Source organism: Delphinus delphis, chromosome 18, assembly GCF_949987515.2.
Source record: "Delphinus delphis chromosome 18, mDelDel1.2, whole genome shotgun sequence".
Classification (NCBI taxonomy): Eukaryota; Metazoa; Chordata; class Mammalia; order Artiodactyla; family Delphinidae; genus Delphinus; species Delphinus delphis.
Genome location: NC_082700.1, coordinates 50609546 through 50623639, shown reverse-complemented (window position 1 = coordinate 50623639; position 14094 = coordinate 50609546). Strand labels below are relative to the sequence as shown.

At 39.4% G+C, this 14094-nt stretch overlaps 1 protein-coding gene across 6 annotated transcripts in view; it reads right to left on the bottom strand.

Moving 5' to 3' along the window:
• SCEL (sciellin) overlaps positions 1-14094 on the bottom strand; it is a 147351-nt gene that overhangs the window by 80643 nt on the left and 52614 nt on the right. The window lies entirely within an intron of this gene.

Genomic DNA, 14094 nt, shown 5'->3' with positions numbered 1-14094 from the left:
AACTCTTCCAATAGGATTGTTGGGGTGTTGTCAGGCCTGAATGAAATCATGATTTTATCTAACACATTTATTGGTAGCTTTCTATGCACATGGCACTCTACAAAGTGGGTAATTCCCCTGTTCTCAAAAGGCTTTCAATACACAAATAAATATATGACAGATGAAGAAGAGTACTAAGAAGAAAATAAAACAGAGTAAGAGAATATAGAGTGATGGTGTGGGAACACCTGTCTGTGATGTGAAATTTGAGCCAAGACCTGAAGGAAGTGATAAAATGAGCCATGAGGATATCGGAGGAAGAGCATATAAATATGGGCATCATCAGGTTCGAGATGGCATCTAACCCTTGAAACTGGATGAGATCACCAAGGAAGTCAGTGCAGGTAGAGATGAAAAGAGGGCCAAGCACGGACCCCTGATCCTTGCAATGTCCAGACATCAAGAATATGAGAAGGAAACAGTAAAAGAGTCTGAAAAGAAGTAGTCAAGGAGAAAAGAAGAGAAATATGAGGGTGTGGTTCCGGGAAGTCAAGTGAGACAAGTGTTTCAAGAAGCATTTGATCTGTCAAGTTGCATTTGGCCATGCCAAATGCTACGGACCGAGCAAATAAAACAAGAGTGGGGAGTTACCATGGTGTTGGCAATACGGTGGTCATTGTTAACCCTGATAAGAGCAGTTTTGATGGAGCAGTGGTGAAAAAACCTTCTAGGAGTGGATGTAAGGCAAAATGGGAGGCAGAGGCATTGATGTAGGTACTTCTTTTGAGGCATTTTGCAGTGAAGAGGGAAGAGAAAAATGGGAAGCTACCTGAAGGTTGATAGGTCAAGGAAGGTTACTAGAGTATGTAGGTATGTTGATGGGAATGATACAGTTAAGACAGTAAATTTGATGGTGCAGGAGAGTAAGCAGAAAATTGCTAGACTTGGGAAACCAGGAGACCTAGGGCACAAGGAGGGGGAGGTTGGTCTTGGATGGAAGCACAGAGAGCTCACTCATTTGATCCTCACTTCAATCCCAGAGATAAGTATTCTGCTTCTTTCTATTTTACAGATGAAAAGACTGAGGCACAGAAAGTGAAAATAAATAACCCATGATGATACAGCTGTTAAGGGGCAGAGTGAGAAATCCAAACCAGGAAGTCTGGCTCCATAAGCCCTCCCCCAGCAGTGCTGCCTTTCAAGGACTCTTTGGGCAACACCAATGGCTTAGTTGAGTTTAAGGCTCATGGAATTAAAATAACTAAAATAAAAATAATTTTCTTTTGCCATGTTCAGCTGCTTTGGGAGCAGGAATGGACTAAACAGAGAGTTGGATTTAACGAAGTTTCTAATTCAGCCAAGAAAGTGGAACAAAGAATGATGACAAGGGAAGGGGTATGCAAGGAAGTGATTACAGCGAGGGAACGTGGGATCTGAGACGGACATGGAGGGAACTGAGGATATGAGGGGAGAGGAGCTGTTGAAAGATAGTAGAATCAATGGATTGGTGGTTGTGGTGGGGCTGGAGAACTGGAATCAGAGGACTAGCGGGACTGAGCTGGATAGAGTAGATAAAGCGTGAGTAGATAGAAAATGGAAGCCAGAAAGGGAAAGCTTTGAAATTGAAGTTTTGTAGTGTGTGTGGTTACTTACAAGGGCAAGATCTACCGGGGGCTGGGGTAGGACAATGGACAAGATCATTGGAGAGAAGATCAAGAGAGTGAAAGGCCAGGATGGGGAAGGATCCACTATATGGATTTGGGAATCAGCAGGCATTATGACAGGAGGCGTGTTTGTGGGAGACGATGAATCCAGTGCCAAAGTCTCCACGGAGTGAGGGTGAGTGGCTCAGAGACCTTCGGATGACTCCAGTGAGGAAGAGAAGCTCATGATGGCGTGGCTTCAAAGAGGATGAGGAGTTTTAGGGAGGAGGGAGTTAAACTTGATAGGAACTAGCAATATGGAGCAAACAGGATCCCGCCTCTTCCTCCAGACCCTGTGATACATGGGATTAGAAGAAAAGCAGCCCTCACTGAGAGACGAGCCTGAAGAGGAGCAAGTTTTGATGATACTGAATGATGTATCCAGGAAGGTTCAGCGAACAGGTTTGAGGGGTTGGGATGCTGTTAGGTTGGGTCATGTTCAGCGATGCACAGAGCTCTGTGGGGATGGTCCAGGTGACAAGAAATGATCTGATTGGAGTTCCCATGGGGATCCATGGCCACAGGGATGGGGAACATGAAGGAATTAATCCTGAAGCTTTCTGGCAGTGTGGTAGTGAGTTCCTGGGTGGTGGGCAGTGGCGAAGCAGACACAGAGCCTGGTGGGTCTTCTGGTTCTTGTGTTGATGGTGGCTTTGAAGCCAGCAGGAGGGCATGCAAAGCATTAGAGCACCTCCTGGCTCAGTTTAAGTGCTGTGGCTGTTGTGCTCGTCCCATACAAACCCAGCGCTGTAGCTGGGCCAAACCACTTGCACTTCCTAAACCCATCTCACCACAACAGCACATTCTTTCTTCTCTCGAGCATACCTCCTCCCTTTCACCTGGATACTCGCCTTACCCTTCAGACTCTATCTTGGGGATTACTGTCTGTAGTGGTACCCAACGCTGTGGTGAATACATTTCTACGTCTTCCCATAGCACACCTTCTTCACAACTCATACCATGCTGTTCTGAATTACACAGATTTTTTTTGTTTCCACCCTGCCTGGACTGAAAGCCCTAAAAGGATAGTTGTATCCCAAGTACTAGGATTATATATGATGTTGGTGCCCAAGAAAGATGTGTTGAAAGGTGGAGGGATTGGCTGAAATTCTATTTGGTAAGGAGGAAAATGGGTACTGAAGAGTGGCCTAAAACTTTAAAAATCTGTTCAAGTTTAGCTGTCCCACAGAAGTCCATTGTTGATTCCACTACCTAATACCTAGTAGGTGCTGGGCGCTCAGATGAGTTATTGAGTAACATGATATGCCTGGAAAAAAATAATTTACAGGATAATAGTTGCCCCATTCTAACCTAATGCTAGATTTTACAATTAGATATTATTTTATTTATATTGATTACCATCATCTTCCCTTCTCAAAACATATCCCTGCATCGGGAATAATTTAATGTCACTCAAGTGATAATGTGTGTTTCATGTATCTGTGTCGATTAGCTGATTATATGCTTCTCTTCCAGGGATAGAGGAAAGGGTAAGAAGGTGGTCAGTCCCATCTATTAATGACAAGGCACTGGATATCTGAAAACAGGCAGGAGAGCAGTAACAAGAAGGAAGGGAGGATTACAAAAAAGGAGACAAGGGATGGTGCCCAACTTTGCTTATGCCAGAATCACATTGATAAAAAGCTAAATTTCTTCCATGCAAAGTGGCTAAGCCCTCAAAGAGGTGGATAAATATTGACTGTGTCTGAGAGTCAAAGATGAGTAGAGAAGATCTGGGTGCACAGGAAAGAGATGGCTTGGGGAAAGAAAAGCTAGGCGTGCAGTTGTGAAGGCGAGGAAAAGCAGAGGAGCGTATTTATTTCTGAGGGCGATGCATTTACACGCCTGTTGGCCTGGGCCAGGGCAAGTCCACACTGAGGGCAATCCACCTCAAAGGAGCTTTCATTTGCATCTCTGCAGTGACAGCCACAGATGACAGAACCCCGGCCCTGGGGACAATGAGAGGAGTCATTCATGCCGTGCCAGGAGCTCGAGGCCATGCCAAGCAGGGGCATTAGAATGTGAGAGCGAGGCAGGAAGCTGTGGCCCGGAATGTTTTGAAGAGACAAAAACGAGAGACATTCATGTGGAATGATCGTGTTTGAACACCACTTTGAGACACACTGTTTAAGCTTGGATGAGTCGACCCTGGTTCTCCCCTCTGTCTTTCCCTCAACCCCATAAGACATTTGCAGGGTCAATGACACCACACTGGTGGCTATAATTGTAAAGAATAATTTTCAGGAATCAAAAGGCAGCTTTCCCTAGCAACATGTGAAAACTTGCAGATTGTAGCCCAAAGGCCGGAGCTAATAGAAATAACACTGTCAACTTGTTTATATTTCCTCATTTTAATACGCTGCTGCAAAGATCACTTTTTGCATTACGGCTTTTTTGGAAAGCATGCTTGGCTCTGTTACTTCTGTTCCAGATTGACTTTGAGAAGAACATTTCTATTACTCAGCACAGGTCAAGGTTGAAAGAATAATTGACTCTAAGAGTTGATGGTGAGTTTTCTTTTCACTTTCCATCATGCTTAGCTTTTGTGTCCCATAAATAGAATTTTTATTCCAACAATGGCAAAGGAGAGGGAAATTATATTTTTTGAGTAACATGCCAACTTGGCCAAGTTCTCACATACTTTATTTTATTCAATGCACACATCTATCCTGTGGAGTGTATATGTTTTTTGTTTTTTTTTCACTGAGTCTTAAAACAAGGTGAGTAATTTGCCCTGGATCACACTGCTAGTGACTCAGCCAAGGTTTTAATCTAGCCTTTCTCATGACAAATCCCATGCTTTTTCCTCTGTCACACTGTATCAAACCAATACTCTTCCAGGTATGACCAGTGAAAATCTAAGAACAATAGGTTGTCCTGCATTATTTCCTTGTCCTAGACAGCATCAGTTCAAAAAGCACTTATTCCACAACTGCCCTAGTTATAATGTTAGGACACATAACAACGTATGAGGCAAAGTTGGGCATTCAAAGACCAGAAAAGGTGTGGTGTGGTCCATGGTCTCAAAGAGCTTACAGATGCAAGGCATTCTAAAGATTCACAAGAATCTTTAGATTCTTTGCTCAAAAGAATGATTGCTGTAACAATGTCTTACTTTCAGTGGCCAAGGACCATTTCAATGAGCCACACCACAACAATGGAGCATTCAGTGGACTAAAATTCCAGAGACCTAGGTTTTAGACTAGTTTTGCCACTAACTTTGATTTGATCCTCTCTGAAGAATCTGTTTCTTCATTTACAAAAGAATGAGACTGGTCCAGATCTGTGGCTGGTAAACCACTGCATGACCATGGGAAGGCAGAGTGATTGCAAGGAATCCTCAGTTCCACAGAGCCCTGAGGACTTGCTGTGGATTAAGTACCTTGAACATTCATATACTGCACTTTCTAAATGTGTGTAGATTCAGTTGTGGTTAATAAAATGTAAATTAGTATAATTTAGGTTGGATCTATAAGAGCTCAAATAAACTTTAGCTGCCAATAGACACAGAGGGACAGAAATTTTCAAGTATTGCAGAATTCATAGCAGCACATTCTGAATTAGCTTTCTCCTCATTCTATTCAAACAAGACTTTTCAAAAATAATAAACCTTGACTCAGGTTAATGTTCTAATTACTCTGAATGTATGTAATGTGTATTCTAGGGATTCAGATAAGATTTTTAAATCACTATACTTTGACATTTTACTGAGAGTACTAGACTCCTAATTTTTACATGACAGATTCTAGTTAATACAAGAAGGTTTTTGTTTAGATAGGTTTTGTTGAGATAGAAATAAATATATAGTATGATTTAATTTAACATAGTATGATTTAATTTAGGGTGACAGCAAACTTTGTAGAAGGTTTGGTACCAATAGAGTTAAAAATGTTGCAGCATAATTAGAAAAGCTACATTTTACCGTTTATAGCTACAGACAGAAAAATATAATTGTAGTGCAAGGTTGCCATAGCAACCCACTTCTCAATCAGGATTTTTTTTCCTCCTTCAAATCTACCAATCAGCTAAGTGGAAGTGAAAACCACTGAAAGAGAAGAGGTTGAAACAAATATGGATGAGAAATTATGAAAGTATGTAGCAAGCATTTAACAATATGATAATTTCCTATGTGTGTTTCCAGTATTTTAATTTTATCACATATTATATAGTTTCTTTTCTGTCTTTGGAAATGACTACAGAAAAAAACACATTGGTTTTTTGGTGGTGGTGATGGCTTCACTGTTGCTCCTGAATCATTAGAATGGGTAACATCATAAACATTCATATTGTCTGTTAAACAACTACCTAAACTGGGTTTCAGTGAGTTTCTTAAATGAGCTTCGTATGCCATTTAAGCACTGCATCTCTATGTCACCTAAATACAGAATCAGAAGCACTTGAATTTACCATGAACTGAATACCGATATGGAAAGGTGGGTTCTGAAATCAGAAGCAACTTCAATATCACCTTCCTAGAAATGCTGTGCCTATGTTTTATTGTGATTTGACTGAGCATCTCTCATGAATGGCACCTATCATCCACGCCATGGGCTCAAGCCCTGGCAAATGTTATCACTCTTTTGAAAGACTCAAAGATGAGAAAAAGTTTAAGAACTTGAAAAATTAAGACACACACTAGTGCTTGCTGACAAACTGCTTTGTGTCAGGCTTTCTGATAAATCTTAAAATGAAAAAAGTGGGAAAGGAAAAACTTTCACTGGCTCTGACCTTCTAAATTTCTGTACTGATGACATGTATATTTTCTTTTATACATATTTCAGAATCTTTAGTACACAGAGCTCAAATTACATAACAGCAAAGCATTAACTCTTAAAATAGAAGCAATCTTCTGAAAAGGTACCTAAGCTTATCACAAATTACAAATATCTACCCATAATGTCTTACACAAAAAGGCATTTTTCTACATGGCATTGAATTTGTAATTACTGGATTTACTGCTATCACTAAACATAACTGATCATGGATGAGTGCAGAGAATGCCTCTTAGACAGGAATCCCATAGTTCTACACACACGAGTAGACGCAAGCACGTGTGAGCTCGCATGTGCACACACGCTCAGAGCCCGTGCTCTCTGGCGTTAGAACCTTTGCCGCTCCTCTCCTTTCTGCTCGGAGTGGCTCCATCCCCACCTCGCCTCTGCACCTGGCTTACTCTTATTTCATTCTTTAAGGTTTACCTCAGGCATGTCCTCTTTTGACCCCACTGTACCCCAAACACATCCTCTATTGCCTCCCTCTCCATGCTCCATATTCTGTGGCTACGTCAACCTCAGTGTTTATCACCCCCCAGGACCCGCTCTCAGTCAGGGCCTGCCTTCATGGGTGGCACTCCTCTCTCAAAATGACTCCCTGACAGACTCTGAGTTTCTTGAAATAGGGACTGGATCCTACTCATTTTTGTATTTTGTATTTGTATTGGCCTCTAGCAAAGTCCTTTGCTAGCACATAGTCAGGGCTCAACAAATGTTTTGGAAAGAGAGAGAAAGAGGGATGTTTAAACAGTCATTATATGTTAAACACAGAGAATAAAGCCTAATGACAAAAAGACAATAACTGGTCGAGGGAAACTCCTTATCTTGTAAATACTAAGATGTATTGGGCTTCCCTGGTGGTGCAGTGGTTAAGAATCCGCCTGCCAATGCAGGGGACACGGGTTTGAGCCCTGGTCCGGGAAGATCGCACATGCCACAGAACAACTAAGCCCGTGCAACACAACTGCTGGAGGCCATGCACCTAGAGTCCGTGCTCTGCAACAAGAGTAGCCACTGCAATGAGAAGCCGGCAAACCGCAACGAAGAGTAGCCCCCGCTCACTGCTACTAGAGAAAGCATGCGTGCAGCAACGAAGACCAACACAGCCAAAAATAAATAAACAGATTTTTTTAAAAGAACCTATTAAGATGTATTAAAATTAATCAATCAATATGTACTTATTGATAAATTACTATGGGTAAATTTATTGATGAGTCAAAGGGTTATAAGATGATGCCATCTAGTTGATGAGTATGCCCCCAAAAAGTAATGTTTCAAGGTAATGCACAATTAATTGCCAAGTGAGGGTTGCAGACAATAAACTAACATTCTGAGTTCAAAGGATTAAAAACAACCTTTTGGCCTGAGAAAGCTGTGTGGAGGAATTAAGATTCAGACCAGACTCTGAAGGATGGGCTGGTTTGGGATGGTAGAATGCGCCCACCTCCTCTACCTTCACCCTGCCTACCTCTCATCACACCTCACCTTAACCACGTAATTGCACTAGTTATTTTCCAGTTTCTCCTCTACCATTGGATGTGTAGAAACATCATGCTTCAACTTTCATTTTCTTCTCATTTAGTATTTTCTCCATAGGTAACCTCTCTTTGAATGTACTACATTTAAAATCTTTGGAATCATTCCCAAATCTGGATCTCAGGCACCAACCTCTCACCTGAACACCTCTCCCGTTTTTCACTGCTTGGAAATTAACCTCCACAAATACACCCTTTTAGTATCCCAGACCACTTGCTCAAACCAATGCACATTCATTCAGCTTCTTACAACCAATTGTGTGCTCCCAATTCTGCTCCCATTTCTTCCTACCTTGGTTGGTGGCATCATTATGCTTAAAATCACCCTGGGCTTGAAAACCTGGCATTGTGTAACTCCTCTGCTTCCCCCAAATCCCACACCTTTTTCAGAACCTTTCCCCTGAATCCTCTGTTAGAAGCTCTCCCTACCACATCAGAGCTCCCAGAAAATGTTGATGCTTTTCTCATGATCACATAGCTGATCTTGTGTTATGGTTACCTGTGCATCCATGTTATCAACTTTTGGAGCTATAAAATCCTCCAAGCCGCTGCTGCCTTCAGAGTTCTCTGACTCAGGAACTGCCTACCATGCTGCTGAGCGTTGACACCTAGACATGTAGGCTCCCTCTGTGATCCTTCTCTCTCTCAGGAGTTCCCTTGCCCTCCTCCCCTTTTGGGTTACGGCCCCTGTGCTGTTATCTTTGGAAGGTTTCATGCTGGGAATGACTCCCTCTCCGTGCAAACCTGTCAAAGCACTTAGTTTGCTACTGCCCACCCCCAAGTGGTCATATCTTTTTCTTTGATCAGCACCGTGAAGTTCCTGGAATTCACTACAATGACTATTGAATAAGGGGAGTAAGCGAGACAGTTTTGGTGTTTTAAGTGTGGATGATTGAATGTTTATTTTGTTTTGACACAAGAAAATAATTTTATTTTAAAAGGTAGCATATAATACCTCCCAAAGAGTGGATATGTCATTGTGTATGGTTGTGAGGATGAGATTCTCTGAGGATAGCCTGGGACAGCAAAAGACAACTAAACTACCAGGCATAAGTAATTAATAAGAATTTAGGGGGTGGGGGTTAGAGGGGAAAGAAGAAGAAAGGAAGGTGAAAAAGAGAAAAAGAGAGATGGAAGAAAGAAGAAGGGGGGCTGCTGAGCAAAATAGCAACAGGGTCAGGCTTGTAGAAAAGTGTCAACCAATGAGAAATGGTCAATTACAGGAGTGGCCAAAGAACTTACAAACAGGAATTTCTAAAACTACGTTTTACATCGTTTGGTCTGGGCTTTTACAATGTATTGCTACTCCCATCATCCCATATCTTTATTTAAACGTTAATGCAAATAGTATTTGGACAAATCAAGGAAAAGAAGCTGCCATCCTCAATGTCTGAGTTAATGTGGAGAAGAGAGAACAGAACAGACAACAGTCAGAAGTGCCACTTTGAAGAGAGTTCAGATCAAAACATGGGCCCAAGGACACAGTGCCCTGGATGGGGGAGAAGACAGCACAACGGGCAGAGGAAACCTTATATGCTAAGGGTCTGTAGAAGGTGGGAGTATAGCACATTTAACACAGATTAAGTGACTGGAACAGAGGGCAAGGGGGAATGACGAGGGATGGAAGGGAAGTAAGGACAGGCAGTTAATGCTAAGGATTGGGTCTTTATTCTAAGAACAATGAAGAGTTGTATTTTTATTTAGGAGGGTGATATGTTCCAATTATCCTTCTAAAAATATCAGTCTGGCAACTGTGTAGGCAAGAGATTAGGGGAATGGATATCAGGGTGAATAAAGGGAGAATATTTAGGTAGCTATTGTTGTAGTTCAGGGGAGATATGATGATATAAATGGAGAGAGGTATGTAATTCAAGAGGCATTTGGGAGGTAAATTGACAGGATTTGCTGATGGATTGGATACTGGTGGTTAAGGGAAGAAAGGTATAAAAAAGACTTCAAGATTTCAAGGACATCAATTGACTAGAGGATAGTGTTATTGAGATAGAGGACAAGGTTAGTGAAGAGAATTATGAATTTCGTTTTGAACCTGTTGAGTCTGCAATACTTTTGGGATATTTAAGTGAAGGTGTCAAGTAGGCAGTTGACTAACCAAAGGTAACTCAGAGACAAGGTGTGGAGTGGATATAAACAAAGGAGTCAGGAGCATACAAGTGGCCACTGAAGCCATGGGCATGGATGACTTGTCAAAAGGCAGACACTGAACAAGAAGAGAAGAGGGATATTAAGTCTTTAGGAACATCAACATTTAAGGGCTTGGTAGAGGATGGTGAAGTAGCAAAGGCAGGTGAGATAAAATGGCTAGAGAAATGTAGGCACACCTCAGAGATATTGTGGGTTCAATTCCAGATCACTTCAATAAAGTGAATATCGCAATAAAGCAAGTCACAACTAGTTTTTTGATTTCCCAACACATGTCAAAGGTATGTTTATACTACACTGTAGTCTATTAAGTGCGCAATAGCATTATGTCTAAAAAAATGATGTACACACCTTAATTAAAAATACTGTATTGCTAAAAAATGCTAGCTATCATCTGAGCCTTCAGCATGTCACAATCTTTTTGTAACAGCAACATCAAAGATCATTGATCATGGATCACCATGATAAATACAATAACAAAAAAGTTTGAAATATTGTGAGAATTATCAAAATGTGACACAGAGACATGAAGTGAGCAAATGCTTTTGGAAAAATGGCACTAATGCACAGGGTCCCCACAAAACTTCAATTTGTAAAAAACAGTATCTGTAAAGCACCATAAAGCAAAGTGAAATTAAACAAGGTATGCCTGTAAACAACAACAACAAACAACAACAACAAAAAACCCAAGAGTGTGTTGGGGTTGGTGGGAGGAGGATGGTTTCAAAAGACAATGAGAGACAAGATTTTTAAAGGCATGAATAGCCAGTGGCACCTTTTGAAAGGTCAGTTAGTCATAGGGATGGATATGTCAACAAGAATGTATCAGCAAGGTCATTAGTGACCTTGAGGAGAGTTGTTTCCATGAGCTAATGGTAGGAACCAGAAGATGAAGGTGGCCAGTGTCATCAACTCTTCTGAGAAATTTGGCTGTGATGGAGAGACAGGGTGCCAGCTAAACAGATTTATAAGGTTAGGCTATTAATTTTTAGAGGCTATTTTTTAAGATGAAAGGGATTTGAACATGGAAGGGGGGGGAACAATGAAGCAGGGGTTTGATCATATAGGTAGGAGAGACAGATCAATGTAATGAGGAACAAAAATTATAACGCTAAAAGATTGATTCAGTCCCGATTAAAACGGAAAGAAATGACAGGTTCTGATGGCATTTGAAAAGAAGATTTCAGAGGAAATAATCTTGTTGACACAGGTTGGTCATTCAAAACACTATATTGATGGTTTCCCTTCTCAATAAGAGAAGGAAGAGACGATCAGAGAACACTTACATCCAATGACCAAGGAGCATGAAATCAGCTAGAAAAAGTTTTATTTAAGCTCAGAACTTTATCTGCTATGTCTTACTATCATGAATTACAGCTTCTCTCTTTAATCTTGTTTTATCAAAAAGGGAGCAAGAGGCTTTCAAAGGTATTTGACTTTTAACTCCAAAATTTTGTTTGATCTCCCAGATCTTAACCCTCTTATTGCAAGACTAATGTATTTCATACATAAAATGATACTTGTTTTAAGAAATTGCTTTTTTTGGGTGGGGTATAAATTGGGAGATTGGGATTGACATATATACACTAATACGTATAAAATAGGTAACTAATTAAAAAAATCCAATTTAAAAATTTGAAAAAAAAATCTTAACCACAATTATTTTCATTTTTATAAATCCCTCTATCTTTTGTCCCAAGCTTCCATATTTTTATATTACTGTATTTGTGATATGCATTTAATTTTAATTGTTTTTTCTTTTTAAAATTATAACATCATAATTCTCCAAGTTTTTATGTAGTTTATATAATATAATTTCATAATACTTATTTTACCTTCTTATAATTCAATTATGTTTCCTGCCCAACCTTTCTAGTAGTGAATTTTATAAGTTTACTACCAACTCAATGAAGTCAAAATGCATTTTATTTGTTGCTCAATCATTAAAAAAATTGCTTTTTTTTTCTTTAGCTATAACATATGGTTATTTTAGAAAATTAAATATGCTCATTTAAGCTCTAGTTGAACTCACCAACCTTATGTTAATTATATAGAGAGAATTACACGTAGATATAGTTCTAGATGTAGATGTAGAAATACATATAGACATAAACACAGACTTACAGAGTCATAGGTATAGATATACATATAAATATAGATAACAGTGTGATATCATGGGTTCTTCTGTTGATAAAAAAGCTTAAGACCCTTTGGGTACAGCTTATATCATGCCTGTAATAGATTTTAATCCAAACACAACTAAGTTTGGTTCTTCCACACTATGTAAGTCAAGAAAGGAACAACTGAGGGATGGATGGGATGCTCCATGGTATCAAAGATCATGGAGAGGTCAAGGGGGAGCAAAGTTCGGGAAAATGACCCATTCCTGTAATGATTGGCAATGGGTGTGTAGGAGAAAATGAAATCTCTGGGAAAGATTAGGTGATGGAAAAAATGAAGGTTCACAAAACGAAGAACAGAAATGAGAGTGAGAGTGTTGGTATTAAGGGGAAATTCTTTTGCATAAGATAGGAGGGGAGAGGAAGGGAGAAGTAGACCAGTGAATAAGCAAAGGTTGAAGGGAAATAAGCTTAGCATTGAGCTATTAGTGAGTATTAAAAATCGTAGTCGTTCATGATTATCTGTTTTTGACCTATTTTCATTTTCTTTTTGTTCTTCTGGGAACAAAGATCTCTCTTTGAAGACTGTGCTTCCTTTCATCATTTAATAATTGCTTCTATTTTTCAGTTTTTACTAAAAAGGCTATTTCTCAGCCCTGAGAATGCACTGACATTAAAGGTGAGAAACAGAAATTGTACTTTGAGCTCTTCCAAAGAAAAGCACTTTAGAAATCAAAGGCATTGCTATAGTGTTATTATTCTCTCCTTCCCCTGAAAGCTTGGCATGACATTAGCTCAGATCCTTGAAGAGAAGTCTTTCAGTCTAGCCATTATATTAATAATCTGTGACTCTGAGAAAGGAATGGATATCTAAATTCACCGACCTTATCCAATAATCTTCCCTCTCCCTTAGTTCCGGTGCTAGGGATCTGATCCAAGAATCAGAAATAGGAGCATTGTAACTTATTTTATCTTCCATGTAAATCACATCCAGCTATGAATAAATCGGAAGGGCATATAGCCAAGCACTATCAGTTCTGTGCAAACAGAGATCCACAGCTGAATGGGCATTGAACACATGAGATGTTAGCTCATGAATAATCCTTTTGTATCTTTACAAAGTTATATAAACAGTTGCTTATTATGATGATGATTTACATTAATAATGGAATAATAAATAGAAGATAAAAATAACAAGTTATTTTGGAAATAAGTGATAAATATTTCTTGGAAATAAGTGATAAATATTTCTAAGTGTCAGTTACTGTCTATCAAGAAAAACTGGTTGGATCTTAAAGTATTATCTTACAATAGTAACTAGCAAAACCAATAGTTAATATTTTCCCACTTAGATAGCTCCATGAAAGGTATCACTCATGGAGAAATAGCTAAACACAGCCTGAGGAGAAAGGAGGTTTTAAACTAGAAATATAATCCACATTTGGCAATTCATATAATTGTAAATCACCCATAGATGAACAGGTTTTAAAAGAAAATATTTTAAAAGGTGAATGTAATTCCAAGTTGTGATTGTTCAACATGTTCAATAATTTTATATATATGTTATACACATATAATAAATACATATGTACACACACATACATGCAGATGCAGCCAGAAGTATGAACAAGACAACCTGAGCTCTTTGTGTCTATTAGACAACTAAAATTTATTTATGTCCTTCCAGATTCAACTTAAATTTTAAGACATTTATTTCCAAATATTCCTATTATTTAGAATACTCCTATTCCAAATATTCCTATTATTTGGAAATAAAAGAGACATTAAAACCCTGTGCAACAGATGAAAACTTCTGGAAATAAAA